Raw genomic sequence first — 11,677 nt, forward strand, 5'->3', positions numbered from 1 at the left:
GGCGCCCAAAGCCACACTCATCCTCCCCACTGGTCCTCCCTCACCCACTAGAGTCCAGGACACCACAGACCAGGTTGCCCTGAGGCTGGAGCCACCCCAGGGTCCTTACCCAGCCTAAGCAGGAGGTCGTGGGGCTTGGGAAGAGGGACAGCTCTGGCTGGATTTGAGGCTTGTCTTCACAACACGTGGCCTTGGTTACTTAACATCTACATGTCAATTTCCTAATCTGTTAAATGAGGATCACCTCAGTTGTAGCCACCTCACTGAAATGAGGTAATTAAACTTAAATTGCCTAGCTGGTGATAAGTGTTCTCTCAAAGGCGGTAATTTGGGGTGAGATACCACAACTGGTTTCCAAGTTTGTTGATGATTCTTGCCCAAGTCAATTATTCATATGATAGTTGCAAAATGGTAATTTTCTTTTTTTCCCTTTTTCTTGTCTTTTTTAAAGTATAGTCAGCTTACAATGTTGTGTCAATTTCTGTTGTACAGCATAATGTTTCAGTCCTGCATGTATGTCTTTTCATGTTCTTTTTCATTATAGGTTCCTACAAGATACTGAATAGAGTTCCCTGTGCTCTACAGTAGAAACTTGTTGTTTATTGATTTTATATATAGTAGTGTGTATCTGCAAATCTCGAATTCCCAGTTTATTCCTTCCCATCCCCTTTCCTTTTTGGTAACCACAAGTTTGTTTTCTATGTCTGTGAACCTGTCTCTGTTTTGTAAGTAAGTTCATTTGTGTCTTTTTTTTTTTTTTTTTTGATTCCACATATAGGTGATCTCATATGGTATTTTTCTTTCTCTTTCTGGCTTACTTCACTTAGAATGACAATCTCCAGGTCTATCCATGTTGCTGCACATGGCATTAGCAAAATGGTATTTTTTCAAGTCTACCATTCTCCCTAAATTTACTAGTTTCATTAGAAGACCTTTCCCTTTTCTCTTATGTGCTTATTTGATTGTTATTTAATCCGTATGAACTAATGGGCTCTGCCTTTCCTCAGAGGGCTGTCATTCATTGTTGTTATTGTTGGTCTTCATGCTCGCCTTCCCCAGCTCTCGGTCGGTGGGAGCCCCAGCATGCTGGCTCTCATGTCCCTTCAGCATGGCCCCCTCACATCTGAGCACGTCTTCATTCTATAGCCTAACAAAGCTGAATTTCAAGTTCATCGTGGACTTTCCTTGTCTCAGCCTTGTTATCAGCCTTTTGTTTTTTTCCAAGAAGCTCTGGTTCTTTTGGGTAAAAAACAGTATTTAGGACCCAACATCTGGGCACGAGGTGTGTTCACTGCTTTTGGGGGCGTCATTGTTCCCAGGCCCTTTCAGCAGACGAAACTAGAGAATTCACACACATACGCACAAACATGACTGCATCTCCATCTTGGAAGACCGTGGGGTCATGCCGATGCCTCCCATTCTAGTCCAGCTGGAGGCGGTCTTCGGAGCCGCTGCCATTCCATGTTTGAATCAACATTATCCATACGCATTCGCATTTGTTCGCCTACAATATGCAGAAAGTTGTTTCAGAATTTCTTACATCACTGCTGAAACAAACCTTACTAGAAATAGAAATTTGTTGGCAATTGGTTCTGTCTTTATAGTAAAAACACTGTGTTCAAACAATTCTGGGTGGAGGGGGGTGAGTTTTATGATAAGTGAGTTATATCTCAATAAAGACGTTTGTTAAAACATAGACATGAGTTCATTCCCCTCCCCTTCAGCGTGGCTATGCTCCCGACTTTAAATGCAGTTAAGAAGGAGGTGGGAATATCTTTGTCACCTTAAGACAAGAAATTCCTTATTGAATTAGTTTCTACTGTGTCCCAAAGTAGGAAGACCAGCAGAAGAGAACACGGGCCCAGGAGAAGGAAGTCAGTGCACAAAGAGCTGTAACTCTTTCTGCTGTTTCTTCTCAGGCTGTGTTATCGTAAGTGACAGTCACACAACCAGGATGATGAGTAAATACAGGGTTTCATCCTCCCGGGAGAGCCGTCTAGCACATTTCACAAACCTTTCTTGGAGAGAAATCGCTCTGTTCTGCAGGTGGAATGCCACTGGATTTGCAGTGATCCTGGAAAGAGTTCCATATTGCAGCAGCCAGAGATGTATCTTTCTGGGTCTTTTCATTCTCACACAGACTCCTGAAATCTGATGACACCTGAGACATAAAGAAATTCTTGGAAAGTCAGGTAGTATGTAAAGATAGAAAAACCTCAAAAACCGGAGTTCAAAATCACTGTCCCAAGTAATCGATAAAACTTGGCAAACAAGCAGGTTGGCAAGAGGAAGAGGCTACATAATTCAACAGAAAGCTTGTAAATGAGCAGATGTGTTTTCTTGCGTTCTGGCGTGCAGAATCAATTCAAACGCCAGCTTCCTATACAGGTTTTTAAATTATTTTGCTTGGCATAATAGTTTTTCTCCAAGTATTCCAGGAAGTAGCATAATGAGTCTTTGTAGATCATCAATTTGAACCATGAATTAAATGTCTCCAATTACTTACTTAAGTAATTACGTCATCAGAAGGCTCGCGAGAGAAAGAATCTCCATTGCTCAGCCCTGTATATGCATTTCATGTCTAATGTCTGCGTGCCTCACTGACAGAACCTCATGTGCTTAGTGAGTCTGTGGTCCCCTTGCTACTGGCAGAGTTTTAGTGTGAAGAAGTGTTTTAGACCTTCAGGCTCATACAAGTAAAAGTGATTTTTTTCAGCTTTTTCCCAAGCAAGCAGGGAGATCTATGATAACCTTTTCCTGAGTTACTTACTCAACGTGTCTCTAGCGATCCTGTGTCCTTTATGGGGAGAGTGTCCAAAGGCAATATTATATTCTTAAAACAAAATTATATAGTTTAAAAACTAAATTTTATATAAGAAGGCCCTTAAAATAACTTGAGCCATGAAGTAAACACTTTACATGTTTTGTAGCCAGGGTTCTGAAACAGGTTTTTTTTGTTTGTTTGTTTATTTGTTTTTTGAAACAGGTTGAGATACTATTTGGCAGAAGCAACACAACTTGGATTTGGAAGCTGACTAGCATTACTTCCATAATATAACTGGCCCAGGGAAAATGGCATCCCCCAAAAATATGGAAGCAGAAAGAAAGATTATCTATCCAATTTTTTTGTTGTTGTTGTTATTTTTGTGTGTTTTTTTAATTGACGTATAGTCAATTTACAGTTTTGTGTCAATTTCTGGTGTACAGTGCATGCTTCAGTCATACGTGGATGTACATATATTCGTTTTCATAGTCTTTTTCACCATAAGCTACTGCAAGATATTGAATATAGTTCCCTGTGCTCTACAGCATAAATGTCCATCCAATTCTTTCAATCACATCCTTCAGAATCTATCAGATGCTTTTGGGTGCTGTTTTTCTTTCTTTCTTTTTTTTTTTGTCTTTCTGCATTTCCACCTATTTTATAAATGGCTATATATTCCTTAATAGTTGCATCAAGATTAACGAATTCTGCTTTGAAAATTTTACAATCCAAAAGATATAAATGAATTCATGGAAATTTACAACAGAAAATATTTCTGATATGTTCACAGACAGTAAAGCAAATTCTCCTCCTCTAGGTAAATAAGAGCAGAAGGTTATCTGGCCGTTTGTCTTACAGGAGTCCTCCCTCCATTACGCCCTGATGTCCTGAAGGTAAAAATTGGAATCTCATCTCTCCGGACACGAGAGAGACACGGGAATTCTGCCCCACCCTCATGGAAACAGACGTTTCTCTTTTAATCACAATCTCTTATAATTCATACTTCAAGGGTCAAACTCTGAACTGTATCTTGACATTTTCCCCAGCTCTTTTCTTGGTGCAATGCCAAGTTGGCAGGAAAGGCTTTGCTTATTAACTACCAAATAATTATTTCATTGAAGGCTCATGAGAGAAAGAATCTCTCATACCTCTTACTTGTGAGGATACACCGTCCATAAAAGATTCAAACTCACTACACAAGGGGTGGAAAAAGCCACAGATGCACGTGATTTGAATTTGGCAGAAGCACAGATGCTTGTGAGATTTTTGATTTTTCCAGTCGCATTGCCTCACAGAATGAGATTTGCCAAATTTGGAGAGGCTTGCATGTTTTTGGTATATATATAAACAGCGTCCTGTTCGTAAGAGTAACAAAGGTGTGGCAAGTCCTTTGTTGTAGTAAGAAGACTGTCTTGGGAAAAGCTTAGTTCTTAGACCTCTGCTGCAGATGGTACATATCATCTTGGATAAAGTCTCTAAATGAGAGCTCTGTGCCTCACTTTTCTTCAAAGTGAGTGTAACAAAGTTCGCTACTCTGATGTCACTTCCTAAATGCCATGAGAAAAGAGCACTGGATCACAAGGCAGACACAGGCTCTGGTCCCATCTTGGTCACCTGCTATGCGGCAAGACGTCTGAATTTCTCTGAACTTCAGTTTCCTCATCAATAAAGTGGGGATACTAGGCCCTGGCTACTTAATCATTTCATAATCATGCAATAATACATGAAAAAGTATTCCACAAATTACAACATTCCATAAACCCTTAAAGGCATTAGTAGTAGTAGCAAGCATAATGTCTGTAAAGCAAATTTCGATTGTGTAAAAATGTACAAATACCATGATTGTGCGTTTTTACGAGTTATGCTGTGAAGGCTTCGGGTTTCAGAGAGCTTTTCATGCCATTCTACAGCTCCACTCCCGGTGTCAGCTCAGTAAAAGTGTCCTCCTCGGGGACTAGCACTCGTGCTGGTCTCCTCCTCAGGGAGCGAGTGCCACGTGGTGAGGGGGAAAGTGGCCTGACTTGGGATCAGACCTCAGTGGCACCTGGGTTGGGTGGCAAACTATTTGTCCGGCTTTTGGAAAGTTGCTGAGCGCTGGTATCTTTGTCTTGACATGAGAGGTTGAACTAAATAACCTCTAAATTCCTATCCAGTTGTAAAATTCTATTGTTTTGTCTCTGTTTAAAGTATCAGTTGCTTTTGAGGGTTCCCTAGAGTGAGTCAGAGTCCCCATGTCACTTGTGACAGCCACACAGGAAGCCCTGAGCGACTTCGGTGCAGGATTAAGAAGAGGTGTTTGTATTTTACTGCCCAGGGTTGACCCCGCACACCTGCGTGTCCACCAAGTAGACTATTTAACAACCTGGGAGCCATTGTGAGATGAATACACACCAGCGGTCTTGCCTGCAGGCCTAGCGAGGTATGCTTTGATGCTCCTGGGGCAGCTCGTGTATAATCCTATACCAGGGGACCTGACTCTATTGCTTTAAAATTAACTCCTACCTTAGAGGAGAGTCCTAAACCCTGAATGTCCAGGAAATTAATGAGTACAGCAAGCATTTCTGAAAATCAGATTTTATTTTGAAACTCTTCATAAACCAAGGGCATTCATTACGAGAAAACACAGGTGTTAGAATTGGATAGACATAGATTTACATCCCAGATTGAGGTTACTAATGGGAGATGTTAGCTAAATTGATCTCTCTGAGCCTCAGTTTCTTCATCTTTAATATGGGATAATAGCTACTTTGCAGACTTCCTGTACAGAAAATGCATTAAAATACCCAGACCATATTAGGAACTCAGTAAATGTTCCTTGTTCTTCACTGATGAAAACGTATTTCTAAAATGTTGCAATTAACTACAAAATTTAGATAGGAATGATTTTGAAGGCTTTCAGAATGAAGACAAGGTGTCTGAAAACATTTTTCTCAGTTATAAAGGTTTAAACTGTAAACTGATAGCGCCTTTATAGAACTTGTTATTAGTCCTTATATCATATGTTAAAAGAATAAAGAGGTTTTTCTGTTTTACACACTATTTGATGTGTAGGATTTTTGTATATTTTAGAGTGTTTTTGCTTTTTCCCCTGCAATTTTAATTTTCTTTAGGCTAACTTTCTCTTGAGCGATGTGAAAATCTAAATTATGACAGAGTTGATTCAGATTCAATGGCGTGCTGGAGTTGGCTCACACCAATGCCTGAGCTGTGTCTGCACGTGTGTTCCTAACTCTGCATTCAGTGACATCTCGATAACTGAAACTGGCCACAGTGGGAGTATTTACACCACGGAAATCAGCAATCACTGCAAGTGAGGTCTCTGATTTTTCCGCCAATTGTTAAACAGACGCACACCACTGGGTACAAAATTCCTGGATTTTAAAAAAATGTTTGGCTTTATTATTTAAAATGTACCTTTGCAAATTGTTAATATTAGCCTCTCTTTGAAGTGTAAGCTTTATAAGGGCAATAATTTTGTTTTATTTATGGCTGAATCCCAAACATTTAAAACAATAAATATTCCAATAAATGTGGGAAATAAGCAACTGTACTTTAATAGTATTTCCCTTATCACATGCTTAAAAATCACTTCTATTTTGAATCTCTTCAAATGTTCAAACTGTCACAAAATTGAAGTCGAAGTTTATCTCTCTAAAGCATGAGACGCCTAACAGATTGTTAGGAAAGAAATTGATTATCAGATACCAACTTCTTAACGGATGGTACTGCAATTGTAAAAAAAAAATAATGCCAACTTCTAATATAATGCAGCACTTCTGTAAAAAAATAATAAAAATAATAACTTTGAGTAAGACTGCATTGGGTAAGATCCAGATAAGTTATTCAAAAAACAATCTCCAGATGACATGAACAAGTTGGTCTATTAAGGGCAATCATCTGGCTTTATCTATCTAAATGCTAAATAGATGACTTTGACTTTGAAATACTTGATAATAAGATGTTCTTCTAGGGAGTAATTAAAACTATAAGCAGCTTCTAGAAGCCAGTCCTGAGATATACTAAGTCCCTGCTGTCAACATATAAAATGTGCTTGCTTTCTTATTTTATGTTCAAGACGAGACTGATACCCCTCTAGTCAGGCCTGATGAAAAGGAAATGGTAAAGGAGAAATATTTTTTAGACATATTAAGGATAAAAGAATTGATGAGAAAGTGATAGATGGTCAGAGAATTTGCAAGGGGTTGTCAAAAAGTTGAGATAGTAACAAAATTTCTTGAAGAGTGTGACGGTGGAGGATTGGGAGTTTTGTATAACTATCTGAAGAGGAAGATGAAGAGGCTGATATTCAAAGTGTTACGTTTCAGGTGTCAGAGAGACATTCAAACGGAGACGTCATGGAGGGAAGATGGGATATGATAAAATAGACGTGGGGCACCCCCCATCACTTTCTCCCCAGGGTCTTTCTGCTCCCAGCCACCGCACAAATTTAGAAGGCAGATAAAGTACAACAGACTCAGTGACTTTGCTTTTCCCAACTCCGTCTCCTCAGATACACCTTTCTCACTATGCCCACCATGACCCAGTTTAAATAGCGTGTTAAAATGCTATTTTCAATAGCCATGGTGTTATGGAAATGACAGGCCAGCCAAGAAACAAGCACCACTTGGAGGGTTGGAGTACTCAGATGTATTACACCAGCGGGCTCAGAGGGGCTTCTGCTCCGAAGCTCTGAGCACCTCCAAGACGTGCACATGAGGTTTTATAGGGTTAATTACAAGTATGGGGCTATTAGCCAATAAGGTTCAAACAACAAAAAGCAAGGAATCAGTACACTGGAGCTTATCAATTTGGAACAGATCACGGTACTGACACTTGTTGAGCTTGGATTTACGAGTTAGCTTGTTAGCCCAGTAAACTGACACTAAACTTCAGATTTACAAGTTAGCCCGGCAGAACTTATATCAGTAAACCGACACTAATCACACTTAGATTTGTGACTGAGCTCGTTAGCCCAATAGACTGACAATAAACTTCAGATTTATGAGTTAGCCCAGCAGAACTCAGATCAGTAATCCGACACTTGTTGCACTTAGATTTGTGACTTAGCTTGTTAGCCCAGCTGGGCTTTTCCTTCACAATGGGACCTCCATAACATGAAGGAAGTTAGGAGGTACAACTCTAAAAAGTTCACCTATATAAGCTGCTAAGAGCTCAGACTCTGAAGGCAAACTCCGATTCCTAGCTCTACAATTTACTACAGGCATGACCATGGTCAAATTAATGATTTTTGCTAAATCTCAAATTTCTTCTCTGTAAAATGGATCAGATAAAAATTTCCCATAGTGTTGTCATGAGGATTAAACAAGATAGTTCTTGAAGAGTACTTAACCTAGTTCCCAGCGCATGGTAATTATTTAGTAGATTGAGCAATTACTTCATCAGAGTTCTTCTATTCCACCCACCTTTAGCCCAGGGGATGCCTCCTGGCAGTGGGCACTGTAAGCAAATCAGCGCCACACGGGGTGTGTAGTGCGCATGCCCTATGAGGTTGGGCTCTGCCTCTGGGCACTGGCAACCGCTCTTTTGTTCTCTTCAAACTCTTAGAAATCACGGCATGTTCACGCTGTGGGTACTTCCGGCTACCGCTCAACGCTCCCAGGCTGCTGCCACTTTGCGATACCCTTGCACTCACAGGACTTGCACTCATCATCATTTACTTGCTGAGCATCAACGGTTTTCACCACCATTTTTTTCTCCTTGGGGTGAAACTTGCTTTTTGACGTCCAGCTTGAAATGCTTCTATGACTCTTGGCAGCACTGTCACTTGTACGGGGCACCACTTGTGGGCACATCTGTTCATTAGAAGGTGGAACAGGAATGTGCAGCGAGGTCACAGCAGAGTGAGAAACAGATGGGTGAGCACCCTTCAAGCCGAGGAGACTTCATGGACTGACCGAGGTCCCTGGAGCTTGTGCTGAGTGTCTTCAGCTACAAAGACATTTGGGGATGCGCGGGGCCATGGTGAGCCTGTGTGATGTCAGGGAGAGCAAGCAGGAGCCTGTCCCCAGCAAGGGGCTCACCAGAGGGTTGCCCCAGAACACAACACACGTTAGCAAAAGACTCTGTGTTCAAATAAGACTCCACCCAAATCTCAGAGATGATGAGGATGCAAGAGACTCAGAGGAGTCCTGAAAATAAAGACATCCTTCAGACATTTTAATCTACACTTTGTGGAATGATTGGCCCATGGAACACTTGTTTTGTGCAGTAAGTAGAAAGCTCCACCATCACACTCCCGCTCTGGGCGTCTGTTCCCATCACACCCCCGCTCTGGCGTTCGTTCCCATCACACTTCATTTTGGTCAGAAGGTTGTCCTCCTCCTGGACCTTGATTGTTATGACGACAGTCCTTGTAATTAATGCGCATTACTTCCACCTTGAGCCCCCAATAAAAATTTTAAATATATTTTTATTGAAGTATAGTTAGTTTACAGTGTTGTGTCAAACCAATTAACTACTGTTTTAATCTTTTTTTCTGGTTAGACTAAAATCCTTTCTCTTTGGGGCTCTAGTACATTTTGATAGCCACCAGTTCCACTAATCCTCTTAGCTACGATTTTACAGAGGTCACTTCTTGTATTAATAGCCCGTACGTTTTCTTTCTTAGAGCGGTGCTGTCCAATAGAATCTTCTGTGATGATGAAAATGCTGTCTCTGTCTCTGCTCTGTCCTGTGCTCTAGCCACCAGCCCCATGTGGCTACTGAGGACTTTAAAGGTGGTTAATGCAACTGAATTTTTAATAGGGTTGAAGTTTTAGTTTTAATTTTAATTACTTTGGATTTCAGTGGCCACATGTGGATAAAGGCTACCATTTGGGACAGTGAAGTCTTTGTGGGCACTATCTTTCTGTATCTGAGCGAGGAACAGGGTAGAAGTCATGTTGGCACAGTAAAGCCACGATTCCCACTGTGCAAAAAGTGTCATCGATCACCAAATATCTCTAAAATACATGTTGAATATTTTTTCTGATGTGCTATCTGTGCCATTTTTAACAAGAAAATAGTTTTAGGTGTCTTATGGAGGAAACGTACTATAAAAGTAAAGGAGATGAAACCACTTAGCAGAAAGGCTAACATGAGACACGAAAGGAAGTGTCAGAAAGAAACACCTTAAGTAACGATGGAAAAATTGGAAATAATCTCCGGAGATATTTAATTTGAATCAACTCTGATGTAAATCGACTTTCAAATCTTCCAGGGGAAAAAGGCATTTTGAAAAATTAAACACATCTTTATAACTAAAGTACCTCTATGTCCTATGATCCGTCTTCCAGGGTAGAGGGGGTGGCCTTCCATCTGGTGAGAATCCAACACAGGCTCCTCGCTGTTCCTAAAAGGGCGCCTCACGGCTGTTAACTAGGGCACTTGGCCTCCCTTCCGTCTGCAGTATTGGTATGTCCTTCAGCTACTCATTAGACTGAAGTAATGAACTGTTCCAAGTTCACATCAAGAGTCCAGCTGAGACAAATGGCATTTGGAAGGGCCTTGTTCCTCAACATTCTCCACGTTTTAACCCTGCATCAGATCAGATCTCTGGAAAGTGTGGACTCAGCTTGGATCTCCTTGGCACTGTCGTCATAGGAGAAAAACTTCACATTATGCCTCAGCTGTTATCAAAGGGCCACATAAGAAACAGCCATGACTAGAACTTCTGTGTCTTCTTTGGGAGGACATGGTCTAGTAGGCTACTCACGATGTCTGCCAACTGGAGAAGTTTGGCTCAGACACCAGAGCCAGCAAGTGCTTGTTTCATGATGAGCTGGAATGTTTCATTTTGTGAGGTGATAAAAAAATACATTGTGTTTCTCTCCCTGTCTCCCCCTCCAAGACTCGAGCTGGTTTTGTGCTCATTTGCCGTAGATTTTCTCAGCCCAGGATTTCTATTATGATTTTTTTCTTATCTTCCCTCACTAATACTTGACTATGTTATTTTTGTTGTTACGTTAATGATTTTATTAGAGTCATAATTTTTATGACACTCTGCATCAAATCCATTTTGGAAAAGGTGACAAGAATTCCCTCCTTGACCAAACCTACTCAAGCTCCCCTGAACATTTCAAATAGGCCTGACTTTTCAGCTTCTGTGTTCATTTCCCTATTATCCCATGTTAGCAAGAATCTTGCTCGGTCAGTTTAGAAAGGAGCCCCATCCTCGATATTTAATCACCACAGGTATATGATCAGGTTTCTCACCCTCCATCCCCGCCCCCCGCCCCGCCCCAGGTAATGCCTGGTCCCCTAGGCCTGCCTTCAGGAAGAGTCCTGCTAGGTCAGTGTTGCCAGAATCCCCCCTTGGTCCTGACATTTCCTCCTGGTCATTGTGAATCCGCTGACCCCTACCCTGCTCCTTCGCTGTGAATCCCCACTTGCCTATGCAGTATCCAGAACCGAGTTCTAGACTTAGGTCCCTTTCTCCTACTGCGGTAGTCTTGAATAAAATCTGTTATTGTTAGTTTAACTACTATCCAACTCTGGCTTTTCTCTAACAGAGGACAGAATTTAAATACAAATTCATGTACACAGATTCACTTTCCTTCCTTTGTCCCCTAAAAATACTGGTGCACCTTCTTAGAGTTATTATTCTGAAACTTTGGGTTCAGTATCAGGAGTTCAGTTCTTATCTAAGAGCCGGTCTTGAATTTTCTCTTCCAAGGTGCTCTCTCAGACAGCTGGCACGAGTCACTGTGGGTTATCACTCACGGGCAGAACAGTCTGTCGAGTCATTCCATCATCTCTCATGTTGGGAAATAGCCCCGAAGCCCCTGTCATTCAAAATGGAAACAAGGGCTCTCGGGAGCCCCGTTTCAAAAGTTCGATTTCTTTCGTGTCCCTCCCCAGCATCTGCTAAAATCACTTCCACACTAAAAGCCTTCGTCAAGAGTGTTGTTTTCA

The 11,677-nt window shown here is 41.2% G+C and overlaps 1 long non-coding RNA gene across 1 annotated transcript; it reads right to left on the reverse strand.

Moving 5' to 3' along the window:
- Positions 1–738: 738 nt before the first annotated feature.
- Positions 739–10,165, reverse strand: LOC140685934 (uncharacterized). Its single transcript, XR_012059400.1, has 3 exons — positions 10,033–10,165; positions 2,015–2,161; positions 739–1,504 (listed from the first exon to the last, which is right to left on the reverse strand). It is a non-coding gene; the product is annotated as an uncharacterized lncRNA (long non-coding RNA).
- Between the last annotated feature and the right edge of the window lie 1,512 nt (positions 10,166–11,677).

The sequence above is a fragment of the Vicugna pacos genome, chromosome 15 (assembly GCF_048564905.1).
Source record: "Vicugna pacos chromosome 15, VicPac4, whole genome shotgun sequence".
NCBI lineage: Eukaryota > Metazoa > Chordata > Mammalia > Artiodactyla > Camelidae > Vicugna > Vicugna pacos.